The 15,384-nt window shown below is 43.7% G+C and overlaps 1 protein-coding gene across 6 annotated transcripts in view; it reads right to left on the bottom strand.

Moving 5' to 3' along the window:
* The window catches only part of RBM47 (RNA binding motif protein 47), a 94,132-nt gene that overhangs the window by 44,607 nt on the left and 34,141 nt on the right, over positions 1-15,384 (bottom strand). For 3 of the 6 annotated variants that reach the window (XM_028743180.2, XM_077934371.1, XM_077934372.1), the window contains exon 1: positions 3,823-3,971. The exons of 2 other annotated variants lie outside the window; for them this stretch is intronic. The gene's annotated coding sequence lies outside the window, so the exon portion shown is untranslated. Of the gene's footprint in view, positions 1-3,822; positions 3,972-4,474; positions 4,685-15,384 lie in introns of those variants that run through there. One more of the 6 variants, XM_028743176.2, reaches the window with a different exon arrangement.

Here is a 15,384-nt window from a genome sequence, read left to right as displayed (position 1 = left end):
GAAGTATCACACTCAAAACGGAAGTGTAACGCTCAAAACGGAGCACATTCAGCTTCCAAAAAAAAAGTTTGCAAACTTGAACACTTACTTCTGGGTTTGCAGTGTTTGGGTTCCAAGTTGTTTGAGTACCAAGGTGTTTAAGAACCAAGGTACCACTGTATTTGGGAGCTTGCCACCTATCTTGGCAGGTCTGCAAATTCCAAGACCATGAAGACCACAAACTGGGGGAAAGGAAGGCACTGGAGCTCCTTAGTGTGTACTACCCATGCCCTCACTCTGTATTGTTTCTATATCATTTTAAAATAAGGGTTCTATTTATTTTTAAAATGTTTTTGGCTTTCCACTACTCCGGCTGCATTTGTGTGTGTTTGCACATAATCAGGGCACCATGCAAAATGCCCATTAAAAATTAGTTTATAAAAAGATCTGAGCCCTGCAAATAAATACAGAAGACCCGACGTTCTCGCCACCTCAGCATCCCCATTCCAACAGAAGTTTCTGCTGTTAATTTTCTCTCTGAGACTTGTGTTCCGACCCTTTACCTTTACTGTATTTGCTCAGGTGTAACTGACTGGAACTTAGTAAACAAGGATGCAGCTGATGACTAAACATGGGATAAAATCCACTCACTTGTATCCTTAGCTTATCCCCCACTAAATCTAAGCAAGTTGCTAAGGCCATTTTCCCAATGCAGTTTCCCTTGCAACACAGAGAGTCAGGGGAGATGTCCATCCCCCCCCCCCCACTAGCTACAGGGAAAAAATATGTCCAATGCCCATTTTTATATATTGATTTGCAGCCAGATCATTCTGGAAACCTGGGCAGCTTATTGTCCTGTCATTCTTCAAAGTTAAAACAGCAATTAAAAAAAATAAATTAAAAAAGATATCCAGTTTATCTGTTTTATCCTAAGATTTCAAATGCCTTAAGGTTGCACACTTACAGTGGTACCTCGGGTTAAGTACTTAATTCATTTTGGAGGTCTGTACTTAACCTGAAACTGTTCTTAACCTGAAGCACCACTTTAGCTAATGGGGCCTCCTGCTGCTGCCGCGCCACCGGAGCACAATTTCTGTTCTCATCCTGAAGCAAAGTTCTTAACCTGAAGCACTATTTCTGGGTTAGTGGAGTCTGTAACCTGAAGTGTATGTAACCTGAAGCATATGTAACCCGAGGTACCACTGTATTTCGGAGCAAGCGCTCTTGAAATTTGAGAGTGTGCTTGAGGATTAAGTGATTAAAGATGGACATTTTGGAAGGCAGAAAGTGCAATACCACTGTCAACAAATGCACGTTCAGTATAAAATGGAAAGCTCGCTTTCCCCATTTTATTCTGATTGCTACTGTGTTAATGGTGCTTTTTCTCCAAGGAACTCAGATGTTCCACCCCACCACCATTTCCCCCCTCACAAAAGTCCCTGGAATTGGGTCAGGCTGGGAGAGGGTAACTGGCCTCCAACCAAGGTCCCCCACTGAACTTAATGGCCTGAGTAGAACTCGTGTCTTCCTGGTCCTTGTCCAACACTCTACACATGATATATGGATTCTTGCTTTTGTGACTACTTCCAAGGCTGGGGTTCCCCTCATCCTTCTGTCTCTCCATCCAACCTATATGGGGCCATTTCATTTGGGAGCAAGTTCAAGAAAGCCTAGTCACTCAAGGACTAAATTAGCCTCTTGGGGAACATGCAAGAGGGCAAGACAAGCATATACTTGGAAGAAAATGGGACTTATGTGTGAGTATGTAGGCGCTCCTATTTTTCTATAACAGTAGCATTAAAGTCTGAGGCTGCCAATCCTACATACCCTGATTTGGGAATAAGCCACACTGGGATTTACTTCCAAGTAAACATGCACTGTGTACCATCTCTCTTAAGCTGCCAATTCTTATGGTGATCAGTTTTTGTAAAAGAAAAATGTTGTCACATGACAATAGATAACATTGTCACCTCTCTTTTAGCTTCAAATTGAGGCCCTTGTGACCCAAGAGAAGCTATAAAACTTAGCACAGGGGTAGCAAGTGGCAGGCTTGTTAGATCGTCTTTGTTTTTTTACTAGAAACCCTAGACTGATCAACCGCAGCCAGGTGTAAAATACATACAGTCAGAATTAAATGATTAAAGTGTGCTTCTGAGCATATTCGGAGCCAAAGAATTTGTTTTTGGCTGGTAGCAGAACTGAGCTTTTGGTCCTTTCCCACAAAAGACAGCATACTGTTCTGTTCTACTTTTCAGTAGGCTTATTTAGTTGGGAAAAGCCCTTCTGCCGTTGCAGATCACTTGCAAATTTCCCAGACGTCTTCCAGTAAATCCTGATCTGCCTTCTGCCCACCAAGAACATGAGAACTGACCATTTAGGCACACAAACAACTACATACTGTATTGCGAAGTGTATAAGACAAATGAAGTCCACCACATAGTTGTCCTAGCAAATGAGGAAAACTAAAGCACTACAGTGGTACCTTGGGTTACATACGCTTCAGGTTACACACTCCTCTAACCCAGATATAGTGCTTCAGGTTAAGAACTTTGCTTCAGGATAAGAACAGAAATCGTGCTCCGGCGGCACGGCAGCAGCAGGAGCTTCAGCTTACGAACAGTTTCAGGTTAAGAACAGACCTCCGGAACGAATTAAGTACTTAACCTGAGGTACCACTGTATTACAGGCAGGCCTGTTTACAAAAGCTGCAAATTGGAGACTGCTCTTTTTGGTAAAGCATTTCTTCAAAAAACCGATTCAGGTACAGAGTCATTGGATTACAGTCATGCTGATCTTTAGTCTTTAGGATACAGCGATTAGGAAGGGAACCGCTACCCTCAAAAGAATGGTTGAAATGTGTTGTGTCCTTTATACACAAATAGCAATGGCGAGCGGCTCAAGATAATTTAATTCATATTCATATTAATGTTGTTTAGGAACTGTTGTATTCCGGCACTATCCATTTAGCGTAAATTGGAGAGCACATAGGCTCAACAGGTAAATGCGGCAACGATTCAAAAAGTATCCGTTGCTTTGAGAAAGGTGGCACAATTGGTTTTTCTGGGCGACACAAAACTCTGACACTTTTACGCCACGAAACAGCAGCGCACAGAAAAGCAAGCCTCTTTTGCATTGTTACATTTTGCAGTGTACAGAATAGCCCATTTGCCAACAAACCATACACTTTGCATTCCCCATGCGCAAAAAGTTGGTATGTGACTTTCTCAAGATATTCACAAAATGTGAAGTTTTGCGTGCAAGCAAGATTGGGGATCCCTATATAATTAACCTCTAATTGTATACTGTGTAGCTTCTAACTGCCAGTAAAACCCTCCATTTTTAACACTCTCTCTAAATCCGAAACTCTCCGTGTTTATGCCAGAACATGTTAACACACATGTCACTGTTCGAGGGGAAAGCCACAAGAGTAAGCTAGCCTTCTTTCTAATATCTGTTTTACAAAGAAAACACTGAGCAGAACCTTGCACAGAAAATCAGCCTCTAACATCCAAGTTGCAAATCACTGAATTGCACATTGTTAATGTTGCAAACCCTAAACTCATGGGTGATTTGCCTGCTGCTGAGTCACATTGAAACCATTTCGTAACTAACACTGGGGTGGGTTTTTTTGTTTTTTGTTTAGTGCAAAACCACCCAAATCCATCCACAAACAGTCACTGAATGTTCACTCCTGCAAGTCACGTATGGAAATGAATTATACGTGGGTGCTATTTAACAGAACTATCTGGGACCCGTTTCGTTTTCATTCCACGTCATCACAAACGGTGCCCCTCTGCCGAAAGCCTCTTGGATAAGGAGAAGATGAAAAATATGAAACTGTACCTGGCAAGTACCTGGCGTTCGCCCTCTTTCGTGCAACTTCGCTCCCTCTCTGGCAATGGAATGCCCTTCAAATCTATGGCTGGCTGCTTTTGGTAAATGTTTTACAAGACACTAAACAACCTTCAGTTCCACCCTCCATGCAAACACCGCTGAGAACAGGGTACAATGGTAACAAAGCACTTACAGGTAGTATTCAGGTAACCACAAATGCAGCAAGGGCAGCAGATTCGAGATTTAATCCCAGTGTGTGTCTCTCCCTGGCCACTGCAACTTTATCTGCCTTGCGGGGGGGGGGGGCAGGGGGGAGGAAAAAACCCCTCCATAGATATATCAGTCAAGACTATTCACGTGTAATTGTGGGGCATAAATCGCAACAACCTTTCCCCTTATTGTTAACTTCTAATCTGTACTCAAGCCTAGGCGTGTTTAACTGGAAAAAACCCGACAAGGAACAGTTAGGAAAGGAACAGTATTCGATTTCAAAATAAATCTTTGGAACGAAACAGAGACATCTCATTGACAGCTGCATTTTTTTAAAAAAGCAGACGATACGTAGCACGTTGAACGCAAGGAAAGGAAAAAGAGGAAAAGCAGAGAACCACAAAACTGTCCCATGCAACACGAATGGATATAAACACACATACGGACTTACCTTTCAAGCAGCAAAAGTCTACCTCCCTCCATTCCTGCTTTTCGCCATCTACCAAAAGTTAAAGTTCTACTAGCCCCAAACCAGAGTTTTTGCATTCCATTCAAGTTAACAATTACAGAAGGATGAGAGCAGGAACTGGCACTAACACAGTGAAAGCAGTTGAGCGGACAAGGTACTCCCCAGCAGTTACCAAAACGAACAGACCTTTCTAAATCCGGGAGTTTCGCAAGACTTGAAAATAAGGCTGAGAGAGAGAGAGAGAGAGAGAGAGAGAGAGAGAGAGAGAGAGAGAGAGAGAGAGAATAATTCCCTCGTAAATTAATTGCAATTGTTGAGTACACAGAGATTGGCGTTAGAACAGTGGAGAACAGGAATGAAACACGGCAAGCCGAAAAGCAGATAGGGAATCACAGCAAATGAACATGCAGATCTCAGCTCATTGCCAGAGGCAGGCCAGGGGTAGACATGCCCAAATCCCAAACTGGAGCCTATGTTCTCGAGCCAGAGGAAAGCCTGGAAATGCCGCAGGTAGGCGTTCCTGCTCTGTTGACCACGTAAGGTCAGAAGGCCAGGACTGGTCAGTCTGGACTGTCCGGGCTTCATGTTGCCTTAGGGCTCTGAGCACACCCACTTTCAGGTAGCTTCTTCTACTCTGGCGATCAATCTTAGCCGAGTAAGATTGTCTTCCATGAACACGGTTTTAACAGTGAGTCCGTAAGTGACAGTGGAGGCCAGTTCTGGATCCACACGTCCTTCCACAGTGTGGACATAGGTTTCTGGACAGGAGTTGATCACTGTGAGGGTTTGCCAAGTGTGCCTTCCACTTAGCTCATTTCTCCCTTTTGTCCTGAGTGAGCATCTTCAAAGCCCATGACACCTTTGCTAAAGGCTGTGCTCCAACTGGAGCGTTCACATGCCAGTGTTTCCCAATTGTCAGTGTTTATGCTACATTTTGTTAGATTTGCCTCTTTTGTTGACCACCAGCATTACACTTTCAATTTTTAAGTTTGGAATAGAGTAGTTGCTTTGGAAGATAATAATCAGGCATCTAAACAACATGACCAGTCCAACGAAGTGAATGTTGAAGAATCAATGCTCTGACACTGGTGATCTTTGCTTCTTCAAGTATGCTGGCATTAGTTCTCCTGTCTTCCCAAGTGATGTGCAACATTTTTTGGAGACACCATTGATGGGGTCTTTTGAGGAGTTGAAGATGGCGTTTATAAGTGATCCATGTTTCACAAGCGTACAGTAAGGTTGGGAGTACAATAGCTTTTTAAACAAGCATTTTGGTTTCCCTGCAAATGTCCCAGTCCTCTGCGGCTTCAACCCACCCATTCCCAGGTAACTCACTAGCCTAAGTCCAAGACTCAGACCCTCTCCACTACAGATATACATATAGTTGCATTTATAGCAAGGAACCTGAAAGCAAGGGAACATTGCACATTTACAGTCTTCATCTATGTTTATTATGAGGGGCGAAGAGAGCCTAGAGTGCAGCAACTGCCAGTTTGTGAGCTTGAGAAAGTGTGCATGGCTGCCATACGTCTGTAATTTCCCAGACATAGCCGGGATTCATCCGTCAAAAATGACATCCCGGCAGATTTTTTAAAAATCGGTTCAAATTTGGGCACACTGCAGCCCATATCAGAAGCATTGAATTTTTTGGCCATTTCCCTAAAAAATAATTTTAAAAACTTCTTCTTTTTTGGAGATTTTTTGCAAAAGAAAAGAGAAAAGCTTGACAGTTGGTTCATGCCTTCAGAACACACATGTTATATTTTCAAGTTCAAAGTCAAACTCAAGTCAGACGCAAGATCTACCCACCTTGGAAGAATGGCAGATGCAAGTAATAGACTATATGGAACTGGCAGAAATTACCGGCAGAATCCGAGATCAAGGAGAGGAGCAGGTGGAAGAGGATTGAAAGAAATTTAAAGTCTATCTACAAAAATACTGTAAAATTTATGAATGCTGAGGGCTCTGAAAAATGAAATGAAGGGGTTTCTAGCGATTAAGATAAATAAGACTATAAAGGGAGGGATAAAGGTTTTAAATAAATAATGAATGATCTTGCTGAACTAATTTTTAAAGTGGAATACAAGAAGGGAAGGCGGGTGGAAGTAAAGAGAATAAGGTTTTGAAGGTTACCAATATGAAAGAGTGTTCCTTTTTATGCTAAATTTTTTCTTTTGCATTCTTCTTTTTTTCCCGTTTTTCTGTTTGGATTTTTGATGTTTGTTGTTTGTTTTTTGTGATTTTTGTTGACTTTCGTTGGTTGTTAATTTTTTGAAAAAATCTTAATAAAATATTATTAAAAAAACAAAAAACAAACTCAACTTGCACCCATTTTCAAGATGGCTGGAAGCAAGGCCTTTCCAACAGCGTATATATTACCGTATTTTTCGCTCTATAACACGCACCAGACCGTAACACGCACGTAGTTTTTAGAGGAGGAAAACAAGAAAAAAAATATTCTAAACGAAACAGTGGATGTATGATTTTTGTGGTTCATGCTGTGGCCACAGACATGTGATCTGACAGTGAGTTTGGAGTAGCCCAATGCAAAAATCCTGAGGATCCATGTGGATCCGTGCTTTGTAACCACGTTTTAAGTGGGGAGGGAAGGAAAAGCACTCAAGGGACAAGGATGTGTAAGTGGCTCCTCTCCGCTTTGCTCCTTTAAAGCAAGCAGGCTCTTTGTCCTTCTCTCCTCTCCACTCAGCGGCTCTTCTCCCGCCTTGCTGTTTCAAAGCAAGCAAAGCGAGCCACGGAGGAGGGAAGGAAGGGGAACCATGGATCCTCTGCTCACGACTGCAGCAGATCCCCCCTCCACCCGTAGGCATTCGCTCCATAACACGCACAGAAATTTCCCCTTACTTTCTAGGAGGAAAAAAGCGAGTGTTATGGTGCAAAAAGTACAGTATTTAGACAGGCTCCCAGAATTCTTCGATGGAAGCTGTAACCATTTAAAGCAGCATCATGCTGCTTTAAGTTAGGGTTGTCATACACCCAGAATTTCCCAGACATACCCGGAATACTGCAGCTGGAAGCAGTGCCAGGCGAAAATGGGGGAAATGTCCGGAAAGTTCCAGACAAATGGCAATCATATTGGCAGTGCCGTTTTTGCTTATTTCCCTTTAAAATAGCTTTAAAACCTTTTCTCTTTTTTCTTTGCAATTTTGGCAAAAAAGCTTAACGACTTTTGTGTCCAGATTTCCACTTTCTGAAAATATGGCAACCCCATTTAAGTGTGTTGTGTGAACATTGAATGACCTTCAACAAGCTATGTTGTGGTAAATATGTCTTGAAACTCAATATTGACCATATTTACTTGGAAGCAATGGGACATATGGCAAAGCTTTAGATTGTTACAAGTGTCTCTCCATCTTCTTTTGAGCTTATATCTCCCCATCTCTCCAAAAATATGGTTGCCATATATAAAGAGACAAAACTGTTGTCCAGGCAAAATGACACGCCCTGTGTGTTGCAAAGTTCTCCATTATCATACGGACACAAATACAGTGGTACCTCAGGTTACATATGGTTCAGGTTACATACGCTTCAGGTTAAAGACTCCACTAACCCAGAAATAGTGCTTCAGGTTAAGAACTTTGCTTCAGGATGAGAGCAGAAATCGTGCTCCGGCGGTGCAGCAGCAGCAGGAGGCCCCATTAGCTAAAGTGGTGCTTCAGGTTAAGAACAGTTTCAGGTTAAGTACGGACCTCCACAACAAATTAAGTACTTAACCTAAGGTACCACTGTAACTAAAAGGTATTTTTGTCATTTGCATGCCAATGGCAGAGAGTACTCTGACACCCATGACACAGCCTCAGAGACCAGCCTCTGTCAAGAGTGCATAGATATTCAAGGGCAGCTTGGCACGCCAATGTTTATTCATTGCCGAGAAGAGATGCAGAGTCCCCTTGCAGTGTTTGGGATATTGTCATGGGCCACGAGTCGGCTTCACCTGCTGAGCAGCAGCCTGAAGGAGCAGAAGGTGAAGGAACTCCACCTGCTGTGGATCAGCCTTCTTGCTCCTGATGAGAACCAGCCAGCTCCAGCTTTCTTAAGCAGGGTTTGCAGTCTCAGTCAGTTTCTGGAAACAACATTCGTCATTCCTGAGTAGACCTTGCTGTTTGTTGCTTCTCGTGACCTTGGACCCTTGGCTTTCTTGACCCCCCGGATAATCTGACTACGTGAACTGAAATACTCCTGACCTTAGGACTGGGCTGAATCTTGCATACGGACTCTGCCTCCAAGCATGTACCCCCTGAGACTTGGCTGGTTGGCTGGCTTCTCCCTCCATTGAGCTCTGCCATGGCTGGCAGCACAAGGCTACGACCGATATCCTGCAATAATTCAGTATTGAAAGCTTGATATAACCCCAGAATAGTGTGTGCGCTGGTGTTGTGGTGAAACAGCTGTGAAAATCTGAAAAGTCCCCACGCTTAATGGAAGTGGCTTTTTCAAACAAATGCAGATAAATCAGGAAACAGTGGTGGAATTGAAGCACATCTAGAAAAACGCTGCCAAAATGCTTTTTAAAAAAGTTTTGAAAAATACTTTGGATTTACCATAGCTCACCGTCGCCATCTAGTGTCATATTTGTGTATTGCACTTTGCAACACACTTAAAACGTTTTATTTGCAGCTGTGTGGCTGAGCCAAGTGACTAAGCAAGAAATAAGGTTAAATGTGCACGTTAACATTGTTTTGGTTTCTTTGGGGATCACCTTCAATTGCATGCTTTGAGTCCAGATGTATATTTTCTACCTCTTGGGACACATGCTTTTCACCTCCTCGAAAAACTTTTGCTCCGTGTGACTACTGTTTAAATGGATAGCATTTTGAACGGGACGCATTCAGCATGGAATTCCAGTGTCTTGGTGCTGGAAGAGGATTTTCACACCAAACTCATCTAACCAAGCCACTCTGAAAAGAATAGGAATTGACTGTGACAATTCTCCAGTAATCATAATGAAGCGAGGTCAAAAATGAAAATAAAATTACAGCCTAACCATATGCATAAACATTGCCATGTCATGTGCCTTTGCTATACTCTGGTCTCCGTCCCTGCCAAACAACCCACTAGGTCGTAGGATCAGGACCTCTTTGGGCTTGAGTCCTGACAGATCCTCTTTTTGCTGTTGCAACAATCTTCCCGTTTTTGACTGGCTGCCGATCCTATAAACAGCTCCTGGGTCGGCTCAGGTCAACACTACCCCTGGACTTTGTGTCTCCTCCACCCTGACGTGAGTTGTTTTTCTGCTGAAGCCTTCAGAGCTCTCCAAGCTGTCTGCTCTCGTGTTCCCCTGCATGGTTTTTGTCTCAATGGCCTTCACAATTGCAGATAAAAGGGCAGCTCTTGCCTATAAGATTACAGAAGTTGTGTCTGAGTTTTAGGGCTGAGACAGCCTCTACCCGCTTGCTGGCGATTGGTTCCTTCTGCCCCGTCAACCAAGTTCTTGACAGGAAAACCTCTAGCCAATGATCAGTAATAGCCAGTTTTTTCTTGGATGAGGTTTGAATAAGATACAGCAGATTCCTCCCCCCCCCCAAAAGAAGTTACAGGTAAGACGTACCTTGAAATCTGGCTGTGGAGGCAAGGGGGATTGCAAACATATTCGGGGCATTTGGGTCTGGGCTCCCAGTAGTGAAATGTGAAAACAAAAGTCGGGTAGCTTAAAGCAGCAAAAGTAAGAAAAGGTGTAGATGACTCTTCTCAAGTTCCATGAGCATTATGACAACTGGGTACGGTGCTTTGGGCAGCGACTCTCTCTCGCCCACTGTGGTTTAAATTTCCTCCACCTTTTACAGATCCTGCCCAGCACAGTGAAAACCAAAAGCAGGGAATTAAATCCAAACCTGGATAGCAAAGTAAAACGTTAGCCTTCTCTAAGGTAAAGGGACCCCTGACCATTAGGTCCAGTCATGGGCGACTCTGGGGTTGCGGCACTCATCTCGCTTTATTGGCCGAGGGAGCCGGAGTACAGCTTCCAGGTCATGTGGCCAGCATGACTAAGCCGCTTCTGGAGAACCAGAGCAGCGCACGGAAACGCCGTTTACCTTCCCGCCAGAGCAGAACCTATTTATCTACTTGCACTTTGATGTGCTTTCGAACTGCTAGGTTGGCAGGAGCAGGGACCGAGCAATGGGAGCTCACTCTGTCGCAGGGATTTGAACCACTGACCTTCTGATCGGCAAGTCCTAGGCTCTGTGGTTTAACCCACAGCGCCACCCACATCCCTTTAGCCTTCTCTCTTAAGGGAACATTCCTAGCACAGTTGGTAGAGCAGGAAGCTCTGAATCTCAGGGTTGTGGGTTCGAGTCCCACATTGGGCAAAAATATTCCTGCATTGCAGGGGGTTGGACTAGATGACCCTTGTGGTCCCTTCCAACTCTGCCATTTGATGATTCAAGCTCCTACAACGGCGAAATATTTAAAATGTGAAGTATCTGTTTGCATTCCCTCCTCTAGCATATTTTAATGGTCGCACTCAAAGAAAGTATCAGAATCTAATTCAGAAATCTAGGTTCTCTCTCAACAGTTGCTGTCTTGCAGTTTGATCTTCACATGTCTGGCGGCTGCAGAAAAGTTCATTTCACAATATCTCCTTCCTTGAAGCTGTCCAACCGGTTCCGACATGCGCTGCTGTGTTGCACCATATTGCCATTGGGAGGGAGGGGGCACATTTAGAGCAGTGGTTCCCTATTGGAAGATCGCAACCTGGAAGTAAAGGAACTTGGGGGTGGGTGAGGGGAGAACACCTTTCAGTTTTCAGGAGAGTTTATAGCTTGCCAATCCCAGCTTGCCTGGGAGGCACAAAGGGCACAGTAAGAGTGTTGTTTCTAGTTTGGGCAGTATTATGGCAACAAATGCCACTTACCGCTTTCCCCAAGGTGAACACTTTTAAGATTGTCTATTTAAACTGATACAAGGGGCTTGCTGTATTTTTTGTGGTGCACACAGGCTTTTTAAAACGGGAGGAGGGGGGTAACAAATGCACAAGTACATTTTTGTGTGGTTGAATATATAAACGATACTTAGGTAAAAAGGTAAAGGACCCCCTGGACGGTTAAGTCCAATCAAAGGCGACTATGGGGTTGTGGCGCTCATCTTGCTTTCAGGCAGAGGGACAGCTTTCACAGACAGCTTTTGAGGTCATGTGACCAGCATGACTAAACCGCTTCTGGTAAAAAAGGAGACCCCTAGGTGGTTAAGCCCAGTCAAAGGTAACTATGGGTTGCTGCACTCATCTCGCTTTTTAGGTCGAGGGAGCCAGCGTTTGTCTGCAGACAGCTTTCCAGGTCATGTGGCCAGCATGGCTAAACTGCTTCTGGGGCAACAGGACACCGTGACAGAAACCAGAACGCACAGAAATGCTGTTTACCTACCCGCCAGAGCACACGGAAACGCCGTTTACCTTCCCGCTGCAGCGGTACCTATTTATCTACTTGCACTGGTATGCTTTCGAACTGCTAGGTTGGCAGGAGCTGGGACAGAGCAACAGAAGCTCACCCTGTCATGGGGATTCGAACCATGGACCTTCTGATCAGCAAGCCCAAGAGGCTCAGTGGATTAAACCACAGCGCCACCCGCATCCCCAAACGATGCTTAGATTACACATTGATCAGTATGGAGCTGGTGCAGCATACTTGTTAAGAGACTTGGACATTTGAATTCATCGAATGGCCCTCAGTCAAGACACTCACTAGGGCACCCCACTGTGCTATGTAGAGAAAATGCTAAAGTTTTTGAGCATGCAGAAATGTTGCATTTCTAGCAAAATGCTCAAGTGGGAGGTGCTAATGGGAAGTGTCTTACATTGCAGAGGAATGAACGGTGGGTCTTTGGCTTCTTGTATACAGAGGCATGTTGCAGTCCACCTAACAGCTTCTGTTGACAATGATCAGGTTTTGCCCCCGTGCAAAATGCTTTGCATTTTTTCTGTCAGGTTCGTGGCAGCGCTGTGGTCTAAACCACGGAGTCTCTTGGGCTTGCTGATCAGAAGGTCAGCCGTTCGAATCCCCGCAACGGAGTGAGCTCCCATTACTCTGTCCCAGCTCCTGCCAACCTAGCAGTTCGAAAGGACACCAGTGCAAGTAGATAAATAGGTACCGCTGTGGCAGGAAGGTAAACAGTGTTTCCGTGTGCTCTGGTTTCTGTCATGGTGTCTCTTTGCACCAGAAGCGGTTTAGTCATGCTGGCCACATGACCTGGAAAGCTGTCTGTGAAAGTTGTCGCTCTGCCTGAAAGCAAGATGAGCACCACAACCCCATAGTCACCTTTGATTGGACTTAACCGTCCAGGGGTCCTTTACCTTTTTACCTTTAAAATATATTGGAGAAAGCCAGAGGTGCACTTGGGAATACCACTGCAGCACAGACAAAAGCTTACTAAGTTTTTATTTATAGTGAGTGCTCCAGATCATGCCCCAGAATCTTCTGCCACACATTTTGGGTGCTTCCAGGAGACATGTTTATTGAGCATTCCTCTTGACTTGTTTGCAAGAAGGCTAGACACCATTGCCTCAAAGCAAGTGCTATCTATCTACAATTCCCAGTGTATTCCCCAATCTCTCTCCTTATCACAAAAAAAGTTCGATCTTCTGGGCGAAACAAGTTTGTTGCGCAAGAGCTTGTTGTCCCAACCAACTGTAATTGCACAGTCTGAATTTCCTGGTATAGGTATGTGATTGATTGAATCCCACCCCAAAATAGTGACAGTCTGGAAGCCATGCTTGGGTGTCAATGACAAGCTTTCAGGGATTCCTAAATAGATTAGGAAAGGGTGTTTGGATAGGCTTAACTTTAAGAACAATCAGAATGGAACATGAATTGCCAAGAGGATTTTCGCTGGAGGCAGAAAAGAAGAATTGGAAATTTAAAAATGGATTTTCTAAAATTTGCCGAATCCAGATGATATAGGTTGCTCAGACAGAATGAAGAAAATTGCTTCCCCCACAATTGTAATATTCATCCCAATAATTTTATCTACAACCTTGCCTTTTGGGAACACATGGTTATTTCCACACTCTCTTTTTATTAACTCTTTTTATTAACTGAATGATGCCTAATTTGTGCATTGCTTGTTAATGCTCCAGCGTAGCTATTAAAAGTTGCCGTAGGTTATGAAAAAGTGCACATCTTTTATAACTAAGGCTCCTGGCTGTCCTGTAAAAGTTTCAAAGTGGGCAAAATTAGGGTCATTAGCAGAATGCAATTAACAGCCAATGAAAAAGGAATAGAAAGAGTTTTAATAGATTTGGATGCAGTTTTGCAAAGTTGCAACTGTCTATCGTTCAATTTTATAGAGCACTCTTGTGTATGGAGCTCATAGCTACCCTGTTCGCTAGAGTTTGAAAAGATATACATAGTGTATTAGGATGAATTGTCAGTCTAGCATTCTTGGCGAAATCACTTTAACAACTTCAAAAGCACTACACAAAAGAAAACTTGAAAATCCTTCACAGAGATATTAAACCCCCTAATGTTCCTCTGGACAGAAACAGAAATATTAAACTCTATGATTTCAGAATTGTTGACTTACTTGTAGTTTCCATTGCCAAGACCAGAGATACCACTACATGGCAGAAGGGAGGATAGGTTGCAAGTCATTTAGATAGTGGCGTGGATCTGAGCTTAGGGAATATGTTGTATGAGCTGGCCACAGGATGGCTCTCCCATCCCACATGTATTTTGTGGTTTTATATCTTGATTTTATTCTGTGAACTGCCCTGAGACCCCCAGGTGTAGGGTGGTATATTATTATTAATAATAATAATAATAATAATAATAATAATAATAATAATAATAATAATAATGGTGCTCTGCAGCAACCAAGATGCTCTGGGAGCAACCAAGATGAGCAGACATGGTTGAGATTGTGCCACCAGTCTGAATACAACCTCATTTAATTTTGATACCCCGATGTGCAGAAAGTGCGACTAGACCCCACCGATTTAGAAAGTGTAACCTGGAAACAGCAAATTCCTTAGATGCCTAAAGTTTACATGCTAGCTGCTCTTTGCCAAACATTTGTAATTCTCTTGTACCATAATGTTGCCTGCCTCAGCAAGTTGTCATAACTTAACCATAGGAGAAAAGAAATATTTCTGTTTTGAAGATTAACACTTTAGGGGGTAGAGTATTTGTGCCTGTGTGTTTTGCAAGGATGCATGAAAGCTTCTGCTGAGCCATACTTGTCTAAAGAGGAAGGGGATGCAGAGGTTGTTCCCAGCTCTGCCTGCTAGCTGAAAATTCTTAAAAGAAGTTTTGGTCCACTGGAGATTAGCAAGGCCAAGGATTGCAGAGGTGTGGTGCATCTCTCTCCATCTAAAGGGCCTCTTCTACCCATTATGTTAAAAGCGTGGTCACATTGAATATGTCTTAAACATATATGTGTGCAAATAGCAGCTGCTGGGGGGCACGACTGGGATGGATGTAGCAGAATTGGAAGAATCTTTATTTGCACCAGTCCCTAGCCCTAGGAATAAAATAAAATACAATGTGCTGAAGATAGAGGTAAAAACTTTACTATGCAAAATGCACTCTGAAGGTTTACATCAATAATCTGATAATAGATCTTGTTCTGATTGCCCCTACTAAATTTTTTGCAGTTTTTGCTGTTGCCTGGTTATCTTGATCTGCCAGAAGGAAGGACACAGTAGCAATGGCTGAGCGACCTGGCATGGACGGTAGTAAAGGTAAAGGGTAAAAGGCCCCCTGACCATTAGGTCCAGTCGTGACCGACTCTGGGGTTGCGGTGCTCATCTCGCTTTATTGGCCGAGGGAGCCAGCGTACAGCTTCCGGGTCATGTGGCCAGCAGGACTAAGCCGCTTCTGGCGAACCAGAGCAGCGCACAGAAAACCCGTTTACCTTCCCGCCAGAGCGGTACCTGTTTATCT

This window comes from Podarcis muralis, chromosome 9, assembly GCF_964188315.1.
Source record: "Podarcis muralis chromosome 9, rPodMur119.hap1.1, whole genome shotgun sequence".
NCBI lineage: Eukaryota > Metazoa > Chordata > Lepidosauria > Squamata > Lacertidae > Podarcis > Podarcis muralis.
The sequence above is the reverse complement of the archived record's forward strand: the minus strand, read 5'-3'. Positions and strand labels throughout refer to the sequence as shown.